Below are 11,244 nucleotides of genomic sequence, written 5' to 3' on the forward strand. Positions count from 1 at the left end.
CTGCAAGAATAAAGAGTCTTTAAAAAATAACAAGCATTTAGGAAAAAGCTTTCACTGGTTTTATGAATATTTATAAAGTGAATAGAAATTTAAAAGAAACAGATGTAAAACATTCATGTCATAGATGTAGAGTTATATTCAATTTCTTGCTTATTATTTTCATTCATTTTGCAAATATAAAACTGTGACAATGAATGTAAATAAGGTAAAAATGAATTTTTCATGTGAAGTAGCTATTAAAATCATTGGAAAGAATTAAATAAACGCGATCGTGTCTATTTGTCTTGATATAATTGCATGACATGAAAGCGAAATTTGCTGGACTGGTGAATAACTAAGTTGATGGACTACAATATCTATAACTTCTTCAGTATAATGTTTTTTTATTTATATTATTGAGGAAATATTTATGGACTGAATGTGAAGTTGATTGATGTTCAGCGTGAAACCTCAGGGTGAAATGTTGATTTTAGAGTAATATATTAGAGTTGAGCGTTAATAAATGAGAATTTAGAGCAGTATATCATAGGTTTTACTTTAAACAATGACCCCGATTCAATTCCAGAATTTAAATTTGAACAGTTGACCGGAGAAAATATTGAACGTCGCCTAATAATAGTAAAATGCAAGTTGTTTTAACTTACAAATTATTAAAATAAAGATTTTAAAACTGGATTCATCTTTAAAAATATATAATTATATTTTTTAAAAACGAAAGACATATACGTAGAATTGAAATCTTTACAATCCATTCATTAATACTGAATTTTGTTATTAAAATTAGAATATTTCATTAATAAAATAATCTTAGTAATAATTTAATGATTTAGCCATTAATAATTTTAATGACGATAGTAATTTTAGCCATTCTCTAATAATGAATTTATACTGAGAATAATTATGAACGTAAGGAAGAAAAAAAATGTATTCACTTTGGGTTTTTACAGAGTACAATGTTCAACTAGTACTGTCATATTTTTTAAATATTCATGGCAAATAAAATGTTTTATTAAAAGGAATAAAATATAAAACTTATTTTTGCATCGAAGAAAAATATCTTCCCATGCCGGGAATCGAACCCGGGCCGCCTGGGTGAAAGCCAGGAATCCTAACCACTAGACCACATGGGATACGGTGAAAAGTGGAGCAGAAATGTTGGAGCAAAAAGAATTAAGTAGATTGAGTTGACAGAAGTCGCAATAAGATTTATTTAAAAGTGTTATTAATTTACTTGCGAGTTGAAAAAGAATTTGTTCTATAATAAAGTAATAGATCCACAATTTGTGTTCGCAATCAATTATTAAAAGTATTATTATATCCATTAATGTATCATTATTAATTATTTATAATATATAAAAATATTAATTAATTATTTCATTTGTCATAATATTTTACAATTGATAGATGCATCCGGTAAAATAAAAAAAAATTAATGTTATATATGTTTGTTTAATATTTCCCCATAATATATTATAAGGAATGAAATACAATTTTATATGTAAGGAAATAATTGCCTAATAATTATAATTAATTTTTCAAGAATTTTATTACTTTGATTTTTTTTATTTTATTTTTCAAAAGATATGTATTTTTTAAAAATATAAATGCATATACTATATATATATATATATGTATTCATATCAAAATAAAAAAAATTAACTAAGGTAATTAATTAACATCAAAAATATGTTGAGAAGTGGAACCAAATTAAAACATTATTTAATGATGGGACTCAAAACTGTGGAATTCTGGGGCTGCAAAATGCCTAAATCCGCCAAGGCTCTTATGATTTTTTGACCGATGTATTCGACAAGTAATAACGATATGTGATGCAACAGTGTTCACGGTTAAATAATTGAGAATACGATATTAATTAATTTAATATATATGATCATAATTGCATAAATAATTCATTAATTAAAGCGCATGAATAAGCTGAATTTCATATCTATTGTAATTTAATGCTAAACATGAGGCTGGTTCGTCTGATGACAAGTGTTTCATTTTAATGGCGGTCGACTAAAGTTTTTTAATGATCAAATGCCGACGCCCTGGCATGGCGCGTCTTTCCCGTGTCTTGGGTTCGAGTCCCGGTTCGGGTATGGTTGTTCTTCATCTGTTCTATCTGTGAGATGTGCGAATGTGCCCCCCTGTAAGAAGGGGCTGTGCAAGGGAATATGATGCGTGAGTAGCTAAGACATACTATTGGCCCTAGTTGGCTCTACTAAGAAACAAGAGACGCACCATCGGCTTAAAATCACTGATTTCGTCAGCGAGCTTGTCGATGGCAAGTGCCATTAGAAGCAACAACAATGACCAAATATACCTAGGCTATATAGCTAAACTGTTATCATTGTACCTATTTATAAATAATATATATCAATAAATCAAATTATTCAATATCAATATTAATGGCAGTTTTGCTTTTTCGCCCAAACCCCCTGTCTTTTTTGGATGAAAAAATATTCTGGAAAACCACATATAACCCTACCAGTTCAATCATAACCAGACAATTCGCCGGTTTCAAGGACTTTGTCTCTTTTGTCTACGAAATGGAGATTCAAATCCACAAGAATAAAACATCAAATTTCAGAATTTAAATTGCTTTTTAAATTTCAGTTCCATTCTTGACGTCCCTTAAAATAAATACAAGCAATAACATTTTGTTTCATTCTTTATTCATAATTATTGGTTCAAATAAACCAACGTAGCATAGCTTTATGAACATCTCTACATGATCAGACGGTGAAGATATTACTTTAAACCTACATCTCAGTCTTCAGATATCTATCACTACCAGCCGAAAGCGTTTTCTCTCAATAGATTTAACCAACGCCAAACCTATACACATAGCATATTTTCCGTGGTAACAAATTTTCGAACTTGTGTCCCTGCGCCCACGAATTGATTCCAAAATGTGCTACTGCGGCATAAAACCTATTGCGATATCATAACATCCTTCAAACTCAACTTCATTATAATTAGTTTAGTTATATTTGCATCTCATTTTCGAAGCAATATGAAGGCTGTTTTAGAATGGAATTTTAATCAGATGACGAGACGACTTCGAGCCTAAGCCTGTCTCCAAGCATTCCTTCCAAACCAATAGATTTAACATGCTCTAGACCCACTTAATGGAGACTCCTTAGGTTTCAAATTAAGAATCTTCTAAGAATAAAACGGGCCGCGGTGGCCTGGTGGTAAGGTCTCGGCTTCGGAACCGGAGGGTTTCAGGTTCGAAACCCGATTCCACAGAAGAACCGTCGTGTAAGAGGGTCTGCTGCAAGCTAAATCCGTCATGACCAAACGTCCTCCCGCTGGTGTGGGGAGGGGGGTGCCAGCTCAGGTGTCGTCCTCGTCATCTGACCGCGGTTCAAAATTAAGAGGTCCGTCCCAAAATAGCCCTAGTGTTGCTTCAAACGGGACGTTAATATAACCTAATCTAAGAAGAAAACAGGAATCTTATTACCAGCCCATTGTAGGATCCGTGCAATTTGTAAGAGAGAGGTACGAGTCAAAATTCCTTACTAAATCAAAGAATAATACAAATGAAATACTATTTTCCTTTTTAATAATAAAGAGTGCTGGCTTTGTAAATGCCAGGAAGCAGAACTCCAAGGGCATGGAAAATATAGTTTTTAAAAAAGTACGAGGACTGGTATTCTCTCCTACCTCCTCAAACTCCAATGGACCGTAAAAAAAAGATAAGAGTGTAGAAAAAAATGAATTAATTATCAAAGATTATTTGCAGTGTAGTTACTTTTTGGTGCAATCGCCTAATTTGAAGATTTAAGTTTCAGTCATATCGGAGGATCAGATTGTCTATCTCCTCTTAGAAAAGCATTGCCACCAGCGATATGAGACACTGATTTGAAGCTCCACATCAGTAAGGAGTTATTATTTTAACGTTCTATCCAATTTTTCAATTAAAGAAAGAGTTGAAAATCACACGGCTCATGGTTGAACAAAGCGTTCGAAAGAAATAGAGTATGCTAAAACCAAAACAACACTGACTTTGACAAACTGACAAACCAGCATGTCAAATTAAATTTCGGAAAATGAACATTCAGGCATTCCTACTCCATATTCTTGTCTTAAAAGAAAATTCAAAAGACTTCTGGACTAATCGGGTGCTTCAAAGGAAAGGAAAGTCCCATCTCAATCACCGGCGGCAGCGTTCTTCGATGATTGGGTAAGAAATCTGGTTCACCGATATGGCAAATTCTTGAATCTTCAAGGCGATTACACTGAAAAGGAACTATGATTGTATACAATTTTTGGTAGTAAATTCTTTTTTCTCTCTACGCATGTTTTTGTTATGGTTCATCAAATTAAAAAAAAAAATGGTTTTTGCATTACAAGTTAAAATATTTACAATGAGTATTTGTTATTGTTCGGCGTTTTTGCGAAGTGACGTCAGCTTCAAAATGTTCTACTAATTTATCGTTTGGTTTTTTTTTAAATTTATTTATTTATTTTTTACTTTCAATTAATAATCATCAAAAAGAATCGTCATAATATCGTTTGGGTGTTTTTAAACTTTTTTTTAGTTTTAAATTTCGGTCTTTTGCTCTACATAACTTATGTTTATTATTTTAACGATTTTTTTTGTATATTTTATAATATCACTTTAGACTTTAACCGGAATCTTACGAATTATATTTGTCAAAGAATCTGTAAGTATATTGTAAATATTATATTATAATTTCAAAACCAAGCTGCATTATATTCACTGTATTTTACTACTCATACAATAGCTTCCTAAATATTCCAGTAATAACGTTAAGTCCAAATTAATATTCGTAAGTAAGAATTCGATTAATTGCTACTAATTTGTTACTTTCAACTACCGCAACAAAAACAACAGTAGTCATTTTGTTAATTAAAACCATTTAAAAGCGCAGTTCTTTTCTTTTTTTAAAAAAGTATTCGTGCACTTCAATAATTCTTTAAAAAAATTTTATGTTTCTGATCAAAACATTGATAACAAAATTTTTATTGGTAGAACACTGCATTCTGCTTTTGAATTTACTAAAAATTTAAATGAAATAATAGAAAATCAAACTTTAAAACATTCATTTTGTTGGGCAGAACACAAACAGACCTCACAAATTACTGATTTAGCATAATTACTGATTAATCTTAATTAAATTACTGCTACTTAGATCTTTTATTAAATTTCTTGGTACCTTAATTAAATTCGAGCAAAATAGCATGAGCATGTGTTCTTTTGCTAAGAGAAAATAGGTTTGAAGTTCAAAATATCAAACTATTAAGAAACTTGCGAACAGCATTCTTATATGAATAAATTGAAATCAGTTTGTTCTCACTTGATTTATCAATCGTGATAGCGTGTTTTCCAAAGCTGCGCGACATTTGAATTTTGAAATCTATCGCGATGCCATTTGGAACCCGATAGATGAAAAATGCGAGTCACGTGACAATGGCGTCACTTGAGTTGCCTCCATTAAGCAACTTGGGAACCACTGTTTTAATGACGTAACCGGAGGAATACCAATGCTGCGATGACTCACAGTTGTTGGAATATGATCGTTTGTTTTAACAGTGAAACCAGTGATTTTTAGGAAGAGAGAGATGTGAATTCTAGCGCGATGGCAAAACAGAACAGCTGGGTCGCTCGCGAAATGATTTTAAGTTCCTGAAAATATAAAAATTGGCGAAACAATGGTACAATGGAGGTCGCTTAACGTGAGTCGCAGTTAACTATATCATTCTATTATTAAAAGCATCTGGCCCTAAACCAAAGTATTAAAATGCACACACAAAAAATTTGTTTAATGTGATCACTACATCGTCTGATATTACCAAGTTTGAAGTAGAGAATCAACCAGTCTTTTCCTTTCAACAGGTGTTAACGATTCACATTCTTGAAATTTCTTTTTCCTATTGCAAGGATATATTTGAGTATCTTTCCCATGTTACGGGGCTCACATTCTTTTGTCAGTCTTAGAGTGATATGGACAGATATATGGACAAATACCTGGATGTAGCTCGGATTTGAAATTATTTGAATTATCGTTGCCTGTGCATTTAGAAGAAATTATGAAAGACTGAATTAAGGGGAAAAAATGTATAACAGAATGCTGATTTAAATGTTAAAGATAAAACTGGAATTCTGAACAGATATTACAATTTACCTAAAGTGAGTCAGAACAACGTTGTGACAAAACTGAAAATTTCGCAGGCTGTTCTTCGAAAAATCATGAACTGCTTGTGAGAGAGAATTATTGATTCCAACATGAATTAATGTGTTGAAGAAATCCCTTCAAAGAACGTCGAAATGAGTCAGGCATTTGTTCATTTGAAACTCACGGTACAGCATTATTCAGTAACTTAAAAACGAAAAGAAAAGAATAAATTACGAATAATACATATTATATATAATAATATTTAATTCAGAAATAAACAGTTAAGGAATAGTTGTCAATCAGAGGTGGTTAAGAAGTTTATTATTTTTGAAATATATTATAGGTAACCCTGAGATAAGTGTGTGCGTGTGTGCGTACGTGCGTGCGTGTGTGCGTGTGTGTATGTGTGTGTGTATGTGTGTGTGTATGGGTGTGTGAATGTTTCCTTTTCCCTTGACGTGATGCAAATATAGTTGATTTCACCGAATTCGATTATTGTTTTCAGTCGATTAATGCTATTAAAAATGATAAGCTAAAAATGCTAAACTATTAAATGCTAAGCTTTGAATGATTGCATTAAGCAGCAGCTGCTATGTAAAAAAATTTAGAGTAAAATTAATTAGAAAATTCAATTATTACAAGTTTGAAACAGGTCAACTTAACTACAAGTATTTTCCAACATGCCATTAAATAAAATTATTTGTGGACTTAACGCCGAACTAAGTGTCACACTTTGGATCCAATTGGGTAACCGGAAAGGGCTAGATCGCATTCTCCATTTGCTTCATTATAAACAATTCATTTCCTTCATTCACGAAGCTAAACATAAAACTTGCTATATTTTAACCCCTTGCCTGCCGCGGGCGTATATATACGTCACCCTAAGTCAATGTGTTTACTGCTCCTGGCGTATATATACGTCTCACAACTATATGCGTATATATACGTGTCACTGGGGACCGAATCTCGCAAGTTATCCTCGGTTGGTAAGGGGTTAAAATTATTCGTGGAAGTAGTTGAAAGAATACTCCAGCAGAAGTTGCGGATTCATTTCAGTAGGAACAATGAGAAAATATTACTTTCGAGGACCCTCTTTTCCCACCACACTTTTCGAAACTAAATATTTTAATGATTTTAATTAATTTTACTTTCTTGTGTACGAAATAGTGAGAAACTATTAAAATCGACAAAAAAAAAAAATTCTTGTTTGGTATTTTGACGAATCTTTACGTTTCAGACCTTGAGATCAAAAATTCATTTTTGGAATTAGGTCTATCTGTCTGTGAACCCAATAACCACAAACGCTTTGAACTAGACGGGTGAAATTTGGTATATGAAATTTAGACTAAATTTGTAGATTTCTGTCAAATTTTCAACGAAATCCTTTCACATAAAGTCTAACTGTCTAGCTGCTCGAGTACTAAACTAGGTAACTACTAACGATAGAAAGATAAAATTTGTAGTAGATTAAGTAGATAAAATTTGAGACACAGATTCAGCATTTAAAATATAGATTTTTTAAATCAAAATTACACTGCCTAATTTTCATATACATTTAAACGCAATGACTTAAATCAATTAAATTTGGTATCCTATCTTATGATTGTCGATCCATGTCAAATTTGGTTTAGTCGTTCAGAAAAAAGAAGTCCAAAACACATATTTACGAGTTAGATTCGGTAAAAATGCTAAATTCACATCAAAGATTTATATTTCGTAATTATTATTCATGTAAGGCATTTTCGGCCTTATCTAAGCTGCACAATTTTAAGCGGTAAGAGGGGGGGGGGGGATAAGACCAATTTTGATATGTATGAGAGAAAGTTTCCAGAAGACCACACCTCTTGGTTTATTTTAGCAGCTTTTAATATCACAATGCTGTGACTGGTTGAAATAAGAAAACATTTGTTCGAAATTCATTTTTATAAGAGTAGGTTTTGTGATCTCTCTTACAAAAAAAAAAAAAAAAAAAAACACTTTTAACTTATTTTTTTTGTAAATTAATCCAAAATCACCCCCCTTTTCTTAACTCTGTGTGAAAATTATAATAAAGTTATAATAAAGAGATTGAAAAATAAATAAAAAAAACACCCTTAGTCCCCTTATCTGCAAAAATGGAAAAATTAGAAAAAAAATAATTGAAAGATAATGTCCTTAAATTTAATTAATATTTGTTTTTAATTTGAATAAGTTCGAATCCACGACCCATGTACAGGAACATGAAAGCACAGAATTAAATTTCCTGAATAGACAAACAAACAAAAATTCTCAAAGTCTTTGGATCACCCAGGCAGATTTTGCTTGATATCCCATCCAGATTTGTTGTTGTTGTTGTTGGGTTATTGGCGCAAGAGCCAATCTTGGCTATACTGCGCCAAACATATGGTTTAATTCCATCCTAAAAATTATGTGGTTAAAATTTTAAAAGCAGACGATTCTAGTAAAAATTAGACATTTTTAAAAGTAACAATGAATGTATCATTTTCAAACATAACAATGATTTCAAATGTACAAATAAAAAAAAATTAAACAAAAAATAATTCATATGTGGATATAGAGCTGAATAGCTTTTAAAAAGTTAAAAATATTCGGGTGGTAATTCTCACCCACCAAGTCAGCTAAAGTCCCATCCAGATGATTCGAAATTATCTTTCAATCTATATTTTTAATTACAAGTCTAAGCATGGATGAGCATTAAGCATGGCATTATTTAATATTTGTTTTTTACTAGTGATACTATAAAAGCATACAAATACACATGAATATACAAATCATTGCTGCATCAATTATCAATAAGATCTATTTTCATAAACAATTGATTTACAAAAAAATATGCTGATTAATATCTCTGATTATTAATATGTTTAACAACTCAAGACCACAGTGACTTTATGACATTCTAATAGAGCATCCTTAACGTTAACATGATACATAATTCACAAGAACCAACTTAACTGGTTATCAGCCTAGGGATCTGTACAGTGAGTCACCAAAACAGGTTCGCAGACATTCCAAAATTAGTACCCTCGGCGGGACTCGAACCCGCAATCCCCGGTTTAGGAGACCGATGCCTTATCCGTTGGGCCACGAGGGCTTCAAGCTTCCGCTCCTGATATCTGTTGCAATGAAGAGATGTATGTCTGAAAAATCGATTTGCATAATTTGGATTGATAGCAAGCTGCGCAGAAAACCGTTTTTAATCCACTTAACAATATAAGCCCCCCCCCACACACACACTTTAACATCTCTACAGATGCGTGTCCAAAATAAAAAAAAATAAAAAATAAGTTTAAAAAAACAGAATTTAAACTAGTTTCAGGAATTTTAAGTTGTTTTGTGCAAATATAAATTCTGGTGGGCATTTAACTTGATTATGAAGCTGTTACCCATGTACTAAATATTCAATGGATCATTTGAAATTCATTGTGATATAAAATCATTCGACTGTGTTTGATCTTAAAAATTTATTTATCAGGCGGTGTAAATCTGAATTATATTTATTTATAGAAACCGTTTTCCGTTCCGGTTCCGGTTTAAGAATTGTATCTAACACTTATCTTTCACACAGAAATAAGCGAAACATTTCTTGCTGTGTTTTTAATATTTCTTTAATATGGATTATACCGTCAAATGAATGAACTGAAAAAAAATGGAAAATAAAATAAGGGATGCATCAACTTAATTTGAAAAGAATAAGCTGAATTTGGATAATTTTGAATATTATTGAAGCCACTGAGGGTTTTTGCAACTTATGTATATATAAAGAAGAAAATGTATCTTTGCCTATTCCTTATACAACCTACAGTTATTATTTAATTTCAAGAAATATAGCACATATTCTCTTCAAAACTAGAGAAACTGTCAATTTTTCACTGATCAAAAATTAATTAAAATTCCCACAGATTAAAAAGGAAACAAATGTTTTATCTTTTCAAAATATTATCTAATTTTTATACCTTTTTAAATCTCGTACAAATATCGTTTAATGATACTAATATATTGTTGTAATAATTTTTTGTCTTAATTGTAACATTATTTTTTTTTATTTACTGCAATATTTTTTACTTTAGCAATCATCAAATACAATAGACCTTTAAGTATTAGTATTTAAGTATTAGAACATTAGTATTAAGTATTTAAGTATTCTAGCAAGTTAGATATTTTAGGAGAAAAAAAGAAATTCGGTCCTGAAATACCAATTTAAAGAAAAATAAAAGTTGTTTATATTTTGGATGTTTACTAACTATGTTTAAGATATCATTGTCTGATCATACCAAAATCGGTTGTTGTGCAGTGCTTGCTGGAGCGGCATCAGAGTCTGCCCGACGGGAGGGGGGAGATAGGTCAGTCCGATGGATGAGAGGGGTTAAAATAAAGATTCTCTCAAATTTTTGCCGGATTTTTATTTATTTTCGAATTGAAAAGTTCGATGTTAAAACGGTGTATAAAAATATTGTTAAATCCAAAGAAGAATTTCTGTTCCTAGTAGTCTATTATTTTAGTTGCATTTCAAAAGAAATAATTACCTTCAGTATTCAAAAGATTGGCCTCAAATCAAGCAATTCTGTTTCCTTTATTAGAAACTTATTATTTCTAATAAAGGAAACAGATTCCTTTATTAGTTTCGTTAAGGATATTTCCTTTATTAGAAATTTCGTTTTTATCTGTTTCCATCAATTTTAAATTTAATTCATTAAGCAAGATTCAGAATGGAATCTGACGGTCAAATTATGAATCTTTGAATTCAGTTGCGATATGTGTTATTTGCAGGGCCAGATTTTTAAATAGACAAAGCTGGCATTCCCTAAGAGTCCATAAATTTAGGAAGCTTCGAACACCTCGAGATTTCTTGCGGAATTTTGAAAACTATTTAACTTTGTATTATTAAATTATAAAGGCTCATTTAATTATGAAGATAATTGACTTATTCCGATTAAAATCAGGTGTTGTTAAAATTAATTTTGGAACATTATTCAAGTGATATTCTTAAGTAATCTGAAATTCGTTTCAAATATTATGTTGTTTTATAATTAAAAAAAATATATAGGTGCTTTATAATTTTAAAAAAATTCGATCTTTTTTATTAAATAAGATT

At 31.1% G+C, this 11,244-nt stretch overlaps 2 non-coding genes across 2 annotated transcripts; both read right to left on the bottom strand.

Annotated features, from left to right (window-relative positions):
- Nucleotides 1-1,058: 1,058 nt before the first annotated feature.
- Trnae-uuc (transfer RNA glutamic acid (anticodon UUC)) lies at nt 1,059-1,130 on the bottom strand. Its single transcript has one exon. It is a non-coding gene; the product is annotated as a tRNA-Glu (tRNA).
- Nucleotides 1,131-9,170: 8,040 nt separating this feature from the next.
- Trnar-ccu (transfer RNA arginine (anticodon CCU)) lies at nt 9,171-9,243 on the bottom strand. The gene has a single exon. It is a non-coding gene; the product is annotated as a tRNA-Arg (tRNA).
- Between the last annotated feature and the right edge of the window lie 2,001 nt (nt 9,244-11,244).

This window comes from Argiope bruennichi, chromosome 9 (genome assembly GCF_947563725.1).
Source record: "Argiope bruennichi chromosome 9, qqArgBrue1.1, whole genome shotgun sequence".
Classification (NCBI taxonomy): Eukaryota; Metazoa; Arthropoda; class Arachnida; order Araneae; family Araneidae; genus Argiope; species Argiope bruennichi.